Source organism: Loxodonta africana, chromosome 5 (genome assembly GCF_030014295.1).
Source record: "Loxodonta africana isolate mLoxAfr1 chromosome 5, mLoxAfr1.hap2, whole genome shotgun sequence".
Lineage (NCBI taxonomy): Eukaryota > Metazoa > Chordata > Mammalia > Proboscidea > Elephantidae > Loxodonta > Loxodonta africana.
Genome location: NC_087346.1, coordinates 158,469,021 through 158,485,320, shown reverse-complemented (window position 1 = coordinate 158,485,320; position 16,300 = coordinate 158,469,021). Strand labels below are relative to the sequence as shown.

The following is a 16,300-nucleotide window of genomic DNA, read 5'->3' as shown; positions in this document are numbered from 1 at the left end:
GAAATACAATTTCCAGTGTTTTTCTCAAAAAGTACTGGTAGTGGTTCTGCAAGGGATTCCCTCAACAGAGCAACAGCAAAGAAGCTGCCTGCACCTCTGTATTCGTCCGAATGGGAAACACTCCTCATCTGCATCAGCTTTCTGGGTCAAGAGCCACAGCAGGTAGAAAACGTCAGCACGCCCCAGTTTGTGAGTAACTTACAAAGATGCCAAGATGACTCCAATTTACAAGTCTGCTAATATGGCTAAGTACTTTACCTTCTTTTTAATCCCAGTCTTCTATGTGAAATGTTAAAACACACTAAATCAAATTCACCTTTAACTACTAAGTCACTAAGCAGCACATTTACAGATCATATTAACAGTTCGATTTCTATTCTGCTTCTATGAACCACTGAAGGAGAGCTTTAAGGATACACATGTGGTATTTACTGGGCATCTATTATGTTCAGTCACTGTGCTGGCACTAGAAGTACAAAGACGCATGGAGGAAGGCCGCGGTGTCGATCCGGGAGGCAGCAGCACACAGATGGTAGCTAACGCCACGAGAGGAGGGGAAACTGCATACGCAATATAAATTGGAAGAATTTAAACGGAGAAGAAAGTGCACAACCAACACCTAGAACAGTCGCCAGCACATACTGAGGGTGTAGCTAAAAATATTTTGAAGGAAAGAGAAGGAAAGAATAAAGGGACAAGCTGAGAAACAGTCTCTGAAGCCACAGGCAGCTCGTTCTCACGGACAGTGCGTGTCCCTAAAGCTCACGGAGAGAGCAAACGAGGCAGGGATTCAAAAGAGCTGATTAAGCAGCAACTGAACAGTAATTGGTGCTTCTTCTCCAAACGGATCGTGTATCCAAGTGTAAAGGAAAACACTATTAAACTCCTAGGCCACAGGGAGTCAACCTTTGGGACTCTGGGTGAAGCAAAGTCTTCCTGCTTATATGATAGCGAAAGGACACACAACAGAAGAGAAACTGAACTTCATCAATATCAAAGAGTTTTATTCCTCAAAGGATAGCATCAAGCAAGTGGAAGGGCAAGCCACAGAATGGGAGAAAATATGCGCAAAATGTGTATCTGAGAAGAGACTCACGCTCAGGATATGCAAACAGCTCTTACAACTCAGTTATAAGAAAAATAATTTAAAAGCCCTGAAAACCACCAAGTGGTCTCAGCGGATGCCATGTAGAGCAGAAAAACTGCCCAGTTGAGCCTTGCCTAAATTCTTGATCCACAGTATCCAGAACTATTATAAAATCATTATTTTAAGCTATGAAGTTGTGAGGTGCATTGTTATGCTGCCCCCCCCAAAAAAAGTCAATAATGAGGACAATGATAGCAGCTAGAATTGTACGCCAGACATTGTTCTTTATTTGTATTTGATCCCCTCATCTGACTTATTTTTGATATACTATCATTTTCCTCATTTTATAGATGAGGAAACTTAGGTTGCTCAGCCAGGAAATAACAGAGCTGGGATTCAAACCCAGGCAGTGTGGCACCAAAGCTTTTGTCCTTAACCTCTGAGCCCTGTTTGTTCGTGACGATGACGATGACGACGACAATGGTGGTGATGTGAGAATTCATCAAATACAGGGGAACAATATCTCTATGGGGATAGAAAGGGATGGAACCAAGGGCACAGGTGGAGAGACTGGCCTTGAACAAGAAGACCACAACACTGAATATGGGCTGGTACTGCTAGCTTTCCAATAGTCTAACAACCGACTGTCAGCTGTTCAAGGTGCGTATGAGTCACCTGGGATCCTGGTAAGGTACAAATTCAGGAGGTCTGTGGGAGAGCCTGAGATTCTACATGTTTCTTAAGTTGCCAGGTGATATCACGGCCACTGGTCCCTTGGACCACACCTTGAACAGCAGGTTTGGTTTTTTTTACTTTTTATTCTGTTGAAATACAAATAACAAAACATTTGTCAGTTCAACCATCTCTGCATGTGCAATCTTCCAAATTATTGCATCACTGCTGACAGAAATTCAGCGCCCCCTAAGCAATGACTCCCCCTTTCCTCCTCCCTTCCACCCCTGGTAACCACTAATAAACTCTACTCTCTATGTATTTGCCTATCCTGGACATTTCATGTAAGTGCAGTCACACAGTATTTGTCTTGTTGTGTCTGACTTTTTTTACTCAGCACAGTGTTTTCAAGACCCATCCGTGTCATAGCATGTATCTAAATTTCATTTTTCTTTATGGTTGAATAATATTTCATTGTATGGATGTACCACATTTTGTTTACCCATCCATTTGTTGATGGACATTTAGGCCATTTCCACTTTCTGGCTATTGTGAATAGTGATGCAATGATATTGGTGTACGAAAGTTTCTCATTTTGATGGAGTCTGTCTTTTGTTGCTCATGCTTTTCAGGTCCTATCTAAGAATCCACTGTCGAAAACTAGGTTCTGAATCATGACTCATATGCTTTGTTCTAAGGGTTACATCTAGTTATTTCATCTATTTTGAGTTACCCTTCACATACGGCGTGAGATATGGGTCGAACCTCATTCCTCCGCATGTACAGATCCACCTGTTCTGGCACCGTTTATTGAAGAGACTACTCTTTCCCCACTGGATGGAGTTAGCACCTTTATTAAAAATTGACTGGCCACAGATGTATGGGTTTATGTCTGGACTCTCAACTCTATCCCATTGGTCTGTGTGTCTATCATTGTATGAGTACCAGACTGTTTTGACTACTGTAGCTTTATAGTATGCTTTAAAATCAGGAAGTATGAGTCCTACTTTGTTCTTTTTCAAGATTGTTTTTGCTTGTTTAGAGCCTCTTGCAACTCCATATACATTTGAGGACTGATTTTCTCATTTCTGCAAAGAATGCTGTTGAAATTTTGATAAGGATCGTGTTGAATCCATAGATCGCTTTGGGCAGTACTCACATCTTTCTGCACAATGTAAGTGTTCCAATCCATGAACATGGAATGTCTTCCCATTTATTTAGATTTTCTTTAATTTCTTTAGCAACGTTTTATAGTTTTCAGCATACAAGTCTTTTGCCTCCCTGGCTAAATTTATTCCTAGGTATTTTATTCGTTTAGATGCTATTGTAAATGGAATTGTTTTCTTAATTTCCTTTTCAGGTTGCTCATTGCTGGTGTATAGAAACCTAACTAATTTTTGTGTGTCAGCCTGGTTCCCCACAACTTTGCTGAACTGAAGGTTTTAAAGAATAGTTTGTTTATGCAAAAAATAGTTTTACGGTGGTACCAACAGTCAAAGACTCATTTGAAGAACAGATTTTTTCTTTTACAAAAAAAAAAAAGATCAATTTGAATACTGCTCTTCTGAAACCTAAATATACGCTGGAAATAAAAGCATGCTTAAAGTGGATGCTCCAAGAACTTACAGACAAAGCATGAACACAATCGGGGACTAAACGTCAACATACAGAATAAATGAACCAATGATCTAAGCGCAGTCTTTAAAACCTACTCCTCTCTAAATGTACCCTTTAAATTATTTAGTCTAATCTGCTTATTTCAATCTAGTTTGATCCAAAAGGATGACCCAAAGAACATAATAACGATTGTACGATAACATTTCTTCATTAGATGTAGACAAAGTTGAACATTCTTCGCCAGTAATAAGAATGTTCCACTCCAGCGTTTCTTTAAAAAAAAAAAGGACAAAAGGATATCCAGCATATCCCAAATTTAAGTCATTTTCATCAGTAAATAAGGACATGGGGTTACATTTCAGAGGCAACTGTAGGTGCCTCCTGGTTCCCAGAGCAGACTGAAAGGGAAGACTCTCCGTAAAACCAACATGTTGGAGATAGGGCAGTGCTTGCTTTCCTTTTACTACAAGTCACCGTGGGAAGGGCGTAAGATGAAGATCACAGGCTAGCTATCCACTCCACTCCTTCAATAAGGAAGTCCAGAAACGTAATCAAAGTATACATCTTCTAAGCCTAATAATCAAGATTTAGCATAATTCCACTTACAAGTTTAAACTTGAACTTGGTCTTTATCAATTATGGCTTCAGGTTTCATTAACTTGGTGTTTAAGAGTTTTATGAGTGTGTTTAAGACAGTGAGCTCCTCTAAGAAGATCTCCGCAAAGAAGCACAATTACTACTTAATCCAAATTTTAAAGAAAGAAAGAAAGAAAAAATACAGATTAAAAAAAAATTTCTGGCAACATTTTTAGAATAACCTATAGGAATAATCTCAATGTCCAACAATAACCAAACGGTTGTAACAGAAATCTTAGAATCTTTACAATATTATAAAACAGTGACTTTTTATATAATACACATATTATAATATATTAAGTTAAAAAAAACAAAATTTCCTATTCTATTATATAATGTAATCAATATTATGTATATAATTACACATGGACAAGATGATATAATGGCAAACAAATTTTATTAAAGTTGACTAAGTTGACTGAAGAAAGTATGGATGAATATTTCTCTTTATCTCAGTAATATTTTAAAAAACAAAACAAAAACTTACACATCCAAGTGAAAGCAAAGGTCAGGATGAGCCATGACAAACAAGTTTGGCCTGCCCCATGGGGCATCGCAAATTCACCCATGACATCACTCTAATCTCTATAGCTCACCCCTGGACCCCACAATAGCGCATTTCGTTTCTCTGGGTCCAGTCTCCTAACAACCCCCACACCCACCCATTCTCTACAACTCAGCCAGAGAGAGGGTTTTAAATGTAAGTCAGGTCCATGTCCCTCACTCCTCTACTTAAAACATGATGACTAGCACCCAAAACTATTGCTCTGAGATCATCTTTAGACCTTAAACCTCAAATGAAAACTTTCCCCCAAAAGTCTGCTTTGAATCAAACAACAGTTTGTCTGCCTTGAGCACTGAGCCCTTGCAATGATCTAAAAAAAAAAAAACCACTGAGCAGATTCCGACTCACAGCGACCCTATAGGGCAGAGTAAAACTGCCCCATAGGGTTTCCAAAGAGCGGCTGGTGGATTCCAACTGCCAACTGCCAACTGCCAGCCCAGCTCTTAACCACTGGGATCAAGCTGACAACAGCAACTCGAAAGGTTAGGTGAGAAGTTTAGGGGGCAGTGAGTTTACGTTAACAATGGTAGGAAAGTTGGAAGAGAACAGAGGGAACGGTTACACAACTTATACAATGTAAACAATGTCACTGAATTGTACCTGCAGAATTTGTTGAGATGGTGTGTCCTTTGCTGTGTATATTTTCACCAAAAAATTAATTAAAAAAAAAAGGCAGCCTTTCCCGGACAGAGCTGGAGAAAAATGCCGAACAAAATTCTAACTCACAAAGAAAAAAGAGCAGACTTATTGGCCTGACAGACTGGAGAAACCCCGAGCGGATGGCCCCAGGACACCCTTTCAGCTCAGTAATGAAGTCACTCCTAGGGTTCACCCTTCAGCCAGAGATTAGACAGGACCATAAAACAAAATGAGACTAAAGGAGCACACCAGCCCAGGGGCAAGGACTGGAAGGCAGGAGGGGACAGGAAAGCTGGTAACAGCAAACCCAAGGCAGAGAAGGGAGAGTGCTGACACGTCGTGGGGTTTTGGCAGCCAGTGTCACAAAGCAATATGTGTACTAATGGTTTGATGAAAAGCCAGTTTGTTCTGTACACCTTCATGTAAAGTACAAAAATAACTACATGCATATTAAGAAAAAAAAGGCAGCCCCAATGTGGGTGATTACCTGAAGAATATTGAATTAGCAGATGTTGTATTTCTACGTTTTTACAACAATAAGAAAAAATAAAATAAATTTAAAAACCTGATGGCTAATATGTGGACATTACTTGAATCCTGATTCAAACAAACTGCAAAAAAACATTTTAAATGACATTTGAGACAATTAGAAATTTGAACATTAACTGGATTTTGATGGTATTAAGGAATTACTGTTAAAATTTTTAGATGTGATAATAGCGCTGAGTTATGTTACATACATGCAGAAATATTTACGGATGGAACAATATGATGGCCGCAATTTTCCTCAGAATTACATGGGGAGGAGGTGTGGGTGTGCCCGTGAGCTGGTAACTGCTGAGGCTGGATGAAGGGCAAGGCAGGCAGGGTTCATTACCCTCTTCGGTTTCGTGCCGGTCTGAAATGCCCCACAATTCCTGCTGCTCTTAGAACAGACCACCACCAGGTCTGATGTAAGCTGGGCTCTGCCTGCCTTCGGATGAACGTATTTCAGCTATGTTCCTTCAGACTGATACTACTGCCATCAGGATGGAAGGATACTTTAAAATTAATATCCCTTTTCTAATGTTCCAGAAGACACCACTCTGCCTAGTATGTTATGGGTTGACCTGCAAATAACAAACGGTGTCCTGGAATAGGCTTTCTCAGCAAAGGTATTCGAGCTCGAGGATGACCCGTCCTCACTAATGTGTAACTAAACCTCAGGTCTGAAACCAGACCAAAAATGCCCCTCCAAAATACCTACTAAGCTAATTCTAAAGCTTTTGAACAGGTTCAGTTATTTCTGGGCATGTCCCTCCGAGTAGAGACAGTTTTGCTATGGTGAGGTGCTCCAAGTGTTCATTCGATTCACCTGAGTCCCTCGAGCCAGAACACTCAAAGGAAAGGCTCAAACAAGGAAGCAGGTAGCCATGGAAGAAATCCCTGGGTAGAGCACCTGCTGGAAGACCCAGGGCTCTCTCAGGGTTTCTAAACGTTCTTAAAGACATTGCTCAGAAATCACACTGACTGCCAACTAATAACGAATTATTGTTCCACGGAAACAGTCAGGCGGCATAGATGTGGTGGCCCATGTGATAATCAAAATGGTGGCCTCCGCTGGCGTCCTTGGCCACCTGACGCCCAGCTCCAGACAGCCTTTAAAATTTTCAATAGCAGAACAAAAGAGGTAACCTCTGTGATATTTTCCTTTACTTCTATTAACTCTTTATGCTTCATGTATTTTCACTAGAGCTACTTTTCACATATGTGCAGGGTGCCAGAGATAAGAAGATACGAAATGAGTAAGAGATGGGAGACAAACGTACTAAGACACCCTTGGTGCTATGACACAAATCTACTTACAGGTCAGCAGGGGACCGTGTCCGATTGTGGGAGGCAGAAGGGCAGAGAGGGCTGTCAGGAGAGCTTCAGAGAAGAGGTGCTTTCAGAACTAAGCAGGTGTTCACCTGGTGGCTCGGGGAAGGCGGCAGTCGAATGGTGAATGAACACCTACTGCGCTTGAAAACAGAGCACGGGCCACAGCACAGAAGGAACGGCACAGTGAGCGGAAAGCTTTCCTTTCAACTTACACTTAGCGCCTGGCAGCCAGGAGGTGCTCAAAGAAGCTCCTGACGACCTAACTCAACGACCGCAGTCTCTCTTTTCCAATCCTTTCAGCTCCTACTCATCCTGAAGACCCAACACACATACTTCCCACTCTGTGACGCTTTCCACAAGCCCCTGGGCCTGGCGCTAGGCCTCTGTGTTCCCACCTCTTCTACAGCTGTTTCCAAGCAGGACCAAACTGTACATGCTCACTCCATCACCAGTTGGTAGGCCCAGGAAGAAGAGTAACAATCAATTTCTAGTTTGCTTGTATAATCCAGCTCTGGGGCCCAACAGAGACTGTCCTTGAAGCAGGGGATCCCCTGCCAGGGCAGCCTAACTCCTCTGGGAGGACGGCTCCAGGAGGTTTGGATCAGGCGTGAAACCACATCATCAGGACACACTCAGTGAAATGGGAGGTGGGGACTTCACTGGAAAGATTTTGGACAGACCTGGAGGAGCCACGCGGATGGCTAAGCCCCGTGAGGGTGTGACCCAGACAAATGGCTGAGAGTGCAGTGCTGTGCAGGCAGTCTGTACCCTGCCCAGCACCCAGGCTCGGCGCCAGAAGAGACAGAGCCCCAGCCAGAAATGCATTATAAACTCTCAGAAACCTAAGGTCCTAGAAGGGGTATGGGGCCAATCAATCAAATGGCAGAAGGGGAACCTGAATATCTACTGGCAGGAGGGAACCCAACATCAGAAGCCCCCTCCCAAATAAAACAGAACAGAACCACAGTAAGTTATAGCCAGTACCGTTTCCATCACTACCCTAGCTACCCACCACCCTCAAGGAGAAACACCTACCTTATCCTGAGGGCTCCCCTTCACGGCTTCAGGGGACTGAGCGTGCCCCACTTGGGACATGAGAGCTCAGGAAAAGCCTTTAATTATTCTGATCGGATCATTTCTATTCCTGTACCACAGGATGTTCTCTTGCGAGGAAACTGCTCAAAAGTTCCCTTTAAAATCACCAAGCTACCCATCGTTGACTGCCCACACTATGCCGAGCACCAGCTTAAAGCTCATTTTTACATGTACTACCTCAATTTTTTTTTCTGCAAATAAGAAAACTGAGGCACAGAGCAGTTAAGCAGCCAGTGGTAGGGTTGCTGGGGTCTGAACGCAGGCTGTCTGCCTTGAGTCCCTCCCACACCTACCCTGCACGCCGCCTCTCACCATCGAGGCTCAGCACAGCTCAAGTGAGAAAGAAAGCAAACGTGAGTCAAAGCAACGCTCCGCAGCCCTGCCTCCCACACTCCGCAGCCCTGCCTCCCACACTGATGCTCATTCTCACCGGTAACTGATTATCAGGGTGGGTCTTCTTGCCCCCCATTTTACATTAAAGTAACAGGCTCCCAGCCTAAATCTTCCACATTTTATTAAGTTTTTGCATACAGTTATACAGCAGTTGCTGTTTTTAATTACAGTATTTAATATGGTACCTCATGGAGTCCCTGGGTGGCGTAACGGTTAAGTGCTCAGCTACTAACTGAAAGGTTGGCGCTTTGCATCTACCCAAAAAGCAGCTCGAAAGCAAAGCCTGCCGATCTGAAAGGTCACAGCCATTGAAAACCTCATGGCGCACAATTCTAATCTGAAACACATGGGGTCGCCATGAATTGGAATCAACTCGACGCAACTGGTTTATTTTTGTATAGCACCCTGTGTGTAGCCACCACCCATCTGTCCGTGGAGGCTCGCATGTTGCTGTGATGCTGAACAGGTCCTAGACTAAGGCAGACTAGGAAAAAAGACCTGGTGACCTACTTCCAAAAATCAGCTGGTAAAAACCCTATGGATCACAATGGTCCGATCCCACTGTACATGGGGTCACCATCACTCAGGGACCGACTTGAAAGCGGCGAACAGCAACAACATGGAACATTATAAGAGAGATTCAAGTTACTTGCTTAAGGCAACGGAGCCTTAAGGAGACGCATGAGCTGGAAATCAGGACTGTGAATTGGAGGCTGTGCTCTTATTGCCTCTCATTAAACTGTCTTCTTGCTGATGCCAAGATTTTCCGGGCCAGGGGTCGCTGGTCAGACCTACTCAGGCCACTGTATAACTTCAACATGCCTCAGTCTCCTCATATGTAAGAAAAAAAAAAAAGGATCTCCCCAACCTGGGATCAAACGAGACAATGTCGCTGAGAGCCCATCGGAAATGACAGAACAGCACAGAGGCATAAACAGCAACTCTCCTGCTCCCAGAATCCATGCCTCATTTACTCCAAGCTTGGTCCAGGAGAGTGCGATGGGAAAATGTGGTGGGTCTGGAAGAGTGACCAGTGTGCGAGGGTGATACGGCCGTGCCAAAGGCCACCGTGGTGCACGCACAGATGGCTTAACTCTGCCAACCCCACGCGACTTCTCCAGTTTCCAACCAAGAAGCGGATTCTGAGCTTTACTTCCTGAGGCCGCACAATAAAGAAATGGCAGAGCAGAGTCAACTTGAACCCGGGGCCACTGGCTCCAAACGCCTGGCTCATCTGCGGGAGCACAGCAAGTGGAAGCTTGAACCCTGGGAAGCACAGGCGGGCATCCTGGGCCCCTCTGCCCGCTCAGCTGGGTCTCCCCACCGCTCAGCACATAACAGGTGCTCCACAGTAACTGTTAAATAAATGGATGGCAAAGAGATTCAAAACTATGCTGCACTCCAGATTCTCCCAAAACCTGCTCTGTGACAGTCTATTTAAGGGGACAGCCAGTGCCTTTGCGTGACACGCGAGAAGCTATCTATCGGTGCACTCTCGACAAGTGTTTTCAAAAAGTTCCACAAGCCAGACTGCAATTAAGCCTTCAGGAGAGAGATCCGGGAGAAGTAATTTCATAGATGCTGCCTCACAGATTCAGCAAATAACTGACACAAGACAAAGGATGTTTCCAGCACAGTTATTACACTGACTCACATATTCTAAGTCAGTTCCACACAAAAATACACGAAACTCAACTTTATCCTCTGAGACAGTGTCAACTCTATTCCTATTTTTGCTCTTTTGTAATACTGTTACTATGCTTAATTTACTATAATAATTATTTTTATTTTTAACTATATTTTTTCTTAAGTCTTTCAAAATTTACCATTTACTGAAACAAAACTTTTCCTAAATTCCATTCCATCATGGCAGCGCACTAAGGGAGAGTTTGAGTGGACCTGGATTTGTTTTTCCTGAGTGGAGGGTAGATGGGGAGATGTCAGGGCTGGAGGTCTGGAAGATTAAAACAGGGGCCACGGAAGCGAACAGGCAGTTTTCCCAGAATTCAGTGGTCAGCAACTGAACATTCCTATTTGTAAAGTAACTGGTTCCTGTGGAAGACAAATGACAAAAGGAAGCTTCGAAGATACTGTTCAGCCAGGGCTAACAAACTGAGTGTACTAAAAATACAGTACATGTATTCTGTGCACGCAAAGGCTGGACACAAGCTACTTGATTAACTACGGAACTTCTAAAGATGGTGCCAGGTTTTCCCTTTCAGAGCTAGGCAGGAAGCATGTAAAATCACAAGAACAAGCCGAGTTAAGACTCTGCCAAAGGTATGCTCTCTGAGAAACAATTACGCCAGCTGATGGGGACTTAAAACTCTAAGCTATCAAGTATTCAGGAGTACACAAATTCTTAGGTGGAATGTTTTTCACAAAAACCTCTGAGGCCCAGTGCCTCAGTTTACACGAGTGTCAGTTCGTTCTCTAGCCGTGTTCATCTCTCTCACCCAATCTCAAAGCAGCATCAGCGGAGCCATCCCTTCCTTCAGGAAACACAGGCCTCCTTGGGCTTTCCCGGCACCACAGGTTCTGGTTTCCATCCTCCCTGACCACTCCTGTGAGTCTCCCTGCTGTGGCCCTCCTCTACTAACCTCCAAGTACGGGGTGCCCAGGACTCTGAGCTGCTCTCTCTTCCCTATCTAGACTCTCCTGTGGGATGGCGCCCAGCCCCATGCCTTTAAATACCATTTCTGCCAGAGGTTCTCAGCCCTGGCTATACATGACAGCGACCTGGAGAGATTTACCAAACAAGACTGGAGCCCAACCCAGACCAAGCGAATCAGTAGCTATGGAAGGGGAGCCTGTGGGTCCGCATTTTTAAAGCACCCCAGGTGATTCAAACTTACACTCAGAGCTGAGAACTCTGATCTGGATACCAGCTCTGGTGGTGCAGTGGTTAAGAGCTCGGCTGTGGGTCAAAAGGTTGGCAGTTCAAAACCTACCAGCTGCTCCTTGGAAACCCTACGGGGCAGTTCTACTCTGTCCTATAGGGTCGCTAGGAGTTGGAATCGACTTGATGGCCACAGATTTTTTTTTGGATCTAGATAAACTAATGGATTTCAAATTTTTACTTCCACACCTAAACTCTCGCCAGGTCCAAACCTGTAGGCCCAAATGCCAGCAAACGTCTGAATGTTTAAAAGCCACTCAAAGTTCATCCATCCAAAACTGAACTCTTAATTTTCCCCTCTGACATCCTGACCCCTGCTTCTACTCTTCACATTCCATAAAAACTTAATCACGTCACGCCTCTGCTTAATTCCCACCAGTGGCTGCCCACAACCCCTAGAATCAAATCGGAAATTGTGCCCACAGCCTGCAGTGCCCGCTCCTCCTCACTCCCTGGGCCCCACAACACCAGCCTCCTTTCTGCCCTCAAACACACTCAGCACCTTCCTGCCTCAGAGCCTTTGTGCCTACCGGCCTCTCTGCCTGGAACCACCTCATCTCACAGAACTTCCAGGGGCCCACTCTTTATCAGGCAGGTTTCGGGTCAAATTTCACCTCCAAATTTTGAAATTAGCGTCTGTGACCACCCTATCTAAAGTAGCCCCCATTCCCTGCTCTCTCAAATCGCCCTGGGTTTTGAGTTTTTGTTTTTTCTTTCCCTTCAAAGCACTTATCGCCACTGTCAGAGCACAGACTCCCAAGCCACATTGCTTGAGTTCAAATTCGAGCTCAGCCACTACTGGGCTCGGTAACCTTGGGAAAATTATTAACTTCTCCAGGCTCGGTTTCCACATCTGAAATATGAGGATAGCCAACAGTACTTACCTTATAAAGTTCACGCACGTAAAATACTTAGAAAAAGGTGTCTGATCTACTTAAAAACCATCTGTATGAGATCAAAGTGTCAACAATTACTCAGAAGCAAAGATGAGAAGACACAGGGGCAGGGAAACTAGAGCTGTAGAAATGGAACAACCAGAACACAATTACAGAGAACGCTGACACATGGTGATAAATGTCACTAATGTCACTGAACAATTAGTGTGGGAATTGTCAAATGGGAACCTAACGTGCTGTGTAAATTTTCACCAAAAAATCAATTAAAAAAAAAATTTTTTTTAAAGGTGCCTGGCACAGAGGGCACGCTCAAATGTTAGCTATTAGTGTCACTGACAAAAATTTAACATCTGTTGTCCCTATGAGAATGCCATCCCCAAGGGGGCAGGAGCTCGGCTGTCTCCTACACTGCTGTGTTCACAGGGCAAATACGTAACAGACCCTGGAGAAATACGTATTAAAAGAGGATAATTCACCTCCAGGTCTGATATTCTGGGCCGGCAATGGTAGTCTAACTCTAATCTCCACAGACATTCAATTTTTGGAGAAACACCTAAGAAAAGCCATTGCTTTGCTTCATTCTATCCCAACTGACATATGACTGAACAGGCCCTAGGGACGCACAGCACACTAAACGGACTCCAAACCTCAGCTCACCGCATGCAAGAAAATTCCAGACTGCGAATGGACGATCTGTAAATCAAACTGGGTTTTGTGCCTCTGAATTACCTCGGTTTCATGTTTCTAAGAATTACGTCAATTCCCAAAGTTGATACACAAAGCAAAAGTAGCAAGATCTGCCCAGAGCTTGTTTGACCCAGAGACTCAAGCAAGTACAACTGCCAAAAGAAAAAAAACAACAAACCTATTGCCATCGAGTCAATTCCAACTCACAGCAACCCTATAGGGCAGGGTAGAACTGCCCCATAGGGTTTCCAAGTGGATTCGAACTGCCAACCTTTTGGTTAGCAGTTGAGCTCTTAACCACTGTGCACCCAAAAAAAACCCATTGCATTGAGTCGATTCCGACTCATAGCAACCCTATAGGACAGGGTAGAACTGCCCAATAGAGTTTCCCCAGGGACAGGGAAATAAAAGTAAGAAACTAAAAAAGTAGGAAAAGGAGAATCCTAGACCTCACAGAAGCAGCAAGTAAAAGTGTGTTGTACTACAATGAGGTCCACCTAGACTGCAGGGCTACCCAGCTGTGTACGTCAGGAGGCAGAGGTTAAACAGATACACACGCATGAACGCTCTACGGAGATGTCAGAAGGAAGAACAAACCCACTCTGCAACCTAGGAGGGACTGCCCCACAGCACTATCCTAAAAGATAAGAACGCTTCCCTGAAAAAAATACTTATCAATACCAGGGGAATAGAATAATTATGAAACCATAAGACGGAAAACTATTCAGTTATAAAATTGTTAACGTGACTAATATGTAGAACACGGCCTGTGATTTACGTTGTTAAAACCGCACACACGAATTGTACTGCAGCCATGTAACGAGGTCAGCACACAACAGAGTTGCAGAGGCCAACATCTGCGAGGCAGTGGCTTCTGCCAACCCCTCCCTCCCTCTGCAGCCCCTCGTATTGCTTTGCTGAAACAAGAACAGGCCGTTTTCTTGGTTGTTTCTGGATGGTCCCACAGCTGTTTTCCACCTGTAATCTGGATGAAGTCAGTCTCCCGTGGGAGGTCTGTAGACAGTAAAAAAGTACGTGAGCGAGTTGTAGGACCCTCAGGTCCTGTGGATGCTGAAAGGCAGTGCCATGCAATGGCAAGGACACTTAACAACGGGTCCCTGGGCCAGCTCCCAATCTCTACCTCAGTTCTTCTCATCGATAGGAGGGGGATGCTAGTATGTCTTACAAGACTGTAGAGGACTGGACATGATAAGCTCTATCGGATGTCTGCTGTTCTTATGGTGCGAGCAGTCAAGTTCTGTGAGTTGCGCACTCACCGGCCAGCGGAATCATGACAGGGGTACCTTCAACTCCCTCCCTTTGTTCATGGAAGGCTCTCCTTCTTGACAAGTCAGCTCTAGGCTCAGACAGAGGAAACTCCCTGAAGTTGCTGGGTAGACAGGGGCCATTTCTTTCTTTCTTTCTTTTTTTCCCCCCGGATTTTTTTCCTTTTATTATTGTACTTTGGATGAAGGTTTACAGAACTAGCTTCTCAATAAACTGTTAGTACACATGTTGTTTTGTGGCACTAGTTACCAACTCCAATCACCAGCTTTCCTGTCCCCTCCTGCCTTCTTTGCCCCTGGGTTGGTGCACCCCTTTAGTCTTGTTTTGTTTTATGGGCCTGTCCAATCCTTGGCTGAAGGGTGAACCTCAGGAGTGACTTCATTATTGAAGTAAAAGGGTGTCCGGAGGCCATACTCTCAGGGTTTCTCCAGTCTCTGGAGGCCCACAAGTCTGGCCTTTTTTTGACAGTTAGAATTTTGTTCTATATTTTTCTCTAGCTCTGTCCGGAACCCTTTATTGTGATCCCTGTCAGAGCAGTCAGTGGTGGTAGACAGGCACCATATAGCTGTGCTGGACTCAGTCTGGTGGAGACTGTGGTAGTTGTGGTCCGTCAGTCCTTTGGACTAATTTTTCCCTTGTGTCTTTAGTTTTCTTCATTCTTCCTCGCTCCTGAAGGGGTGAGACCAGTGGAGTATCTCAGGTGGCCCACTCACAAGCGTTTAAGACTCCAGACGCTACTTACCAAAGTAGAATGCGTAACGTTTTCTTTATAAACTATGTTATGCCAGTTAAGCCAGATGTTCCTTAGATCATGGTCACCACAGCGACAGGGTATATTTCAATATGAATATTAAACAGAAAGCTCTAGTTAACTAAATATTCTGATTAATAATAAAACTACCAGTTTTAAAGCTCTTGGAATGTAATAAAATACATACCTAACCCTGGTGGCACAATGGTTAATGGTTAAGCACTTGGCTGCTAACCAAAAGGTCGGTGGTTCGAACCCACTAGTAACTGCAGGAGAAAAGACCTGGTCATCTGCTCCCATAAAGATTTAAGCCTAGGAAACCATATGGGGCAGTTCTACTCCATCCTATAGGGTCACTATGAGTCGGAATGAACTGAACAGCACACAACAACAAGGAATATTAAACAAATTAACTTTTGATGGTTAAAATTATTTTACTCACCTAAATTAATGCCAATCAACCTCACAAATAAAAATCCCATTTTTTCCAAAAAGTACTAATCTTTTTGGGATTAAGGAAAACCCTACTAATTTTTGTACTCCTTTTTTTACTACTGTTAAGAGCTCAGCTGCTAATCAAAAGGTCGGCAATTCCCATCAACCAGCCACTCCTTGAAAACCCAGTCGGGCTGCTATGAGTCAGAATCAACTCAACAACAATCGGTTTGGTTTTTGGGGTTTTTTTTTGGGGGGGGGGTTAAAAATAAAAACAAAATGCTAGCCACAAGAAGATCCACATATGAATATCATTACCATTGCCGTCCAGTCTATTCCGACTCACAGTAACCCTACAGGACAGAGTAGAACTGCCCCATAGAGTTTCCAAGGAGCACCTGGTGGATTCAAACTGCTGATCTTTTGGTTAGCAGCCACAGCACTTAACCATTACGCCACCAGGGTTTCCACGCATAAATGCTTTAAATATGAGAGTACAGATGAAATTTTTAGAAGTAAAATCTTCTCAATCGAGGGGGAAAACAACTTGGAGGACAGCAGGAAAGATTCACATTCCTCAAATCACTGAGAGCTGATTTCACCCAGACACAGTAAGGGGCAATTATGCAATTGGAAAGTGGGAGGAACTCTGCAAGAGGACCAGGTGAAACAGGAAGTAGTGTGTGCTTAGAAGAGACCCTCTACCGCTCTGGGGAGCCAGTCACTCTTCAAAGGAGAAGAGATGACGCTTCCCTTCCACGCTACCATGTGCTACTGAGCT

General features: G+C 44.0%; 1 protein-coding gene across 6 annotated transcripts in view; it reads right to left on the bottom strand.

The window, feature by feature from the left end:
- ADD1 (adducin 1) overlaps positions 1 to 16,300 on the bottom strand; it is a 103,953-nt gene that overhangs the window by 45,853 nt on the left and 41,800 nt on the right. Inside the window, exon 1 of one of the 6 annotated variants that reach the window (XM_023549687.2) lies at positions 1,763 to 1,893. The exons of the other annotated variants lie outside the window; for them this stretch is intronic. The gene's annotated coding sequence lies outside the window, so the exon portion shown is untranslated. Of the gene's footprint in view, positions 1 to 1,762; positions 1,894 to 16,300 lie in introns of those variants that run through there. 6 annotated transcript variants of the gene reach the window in all.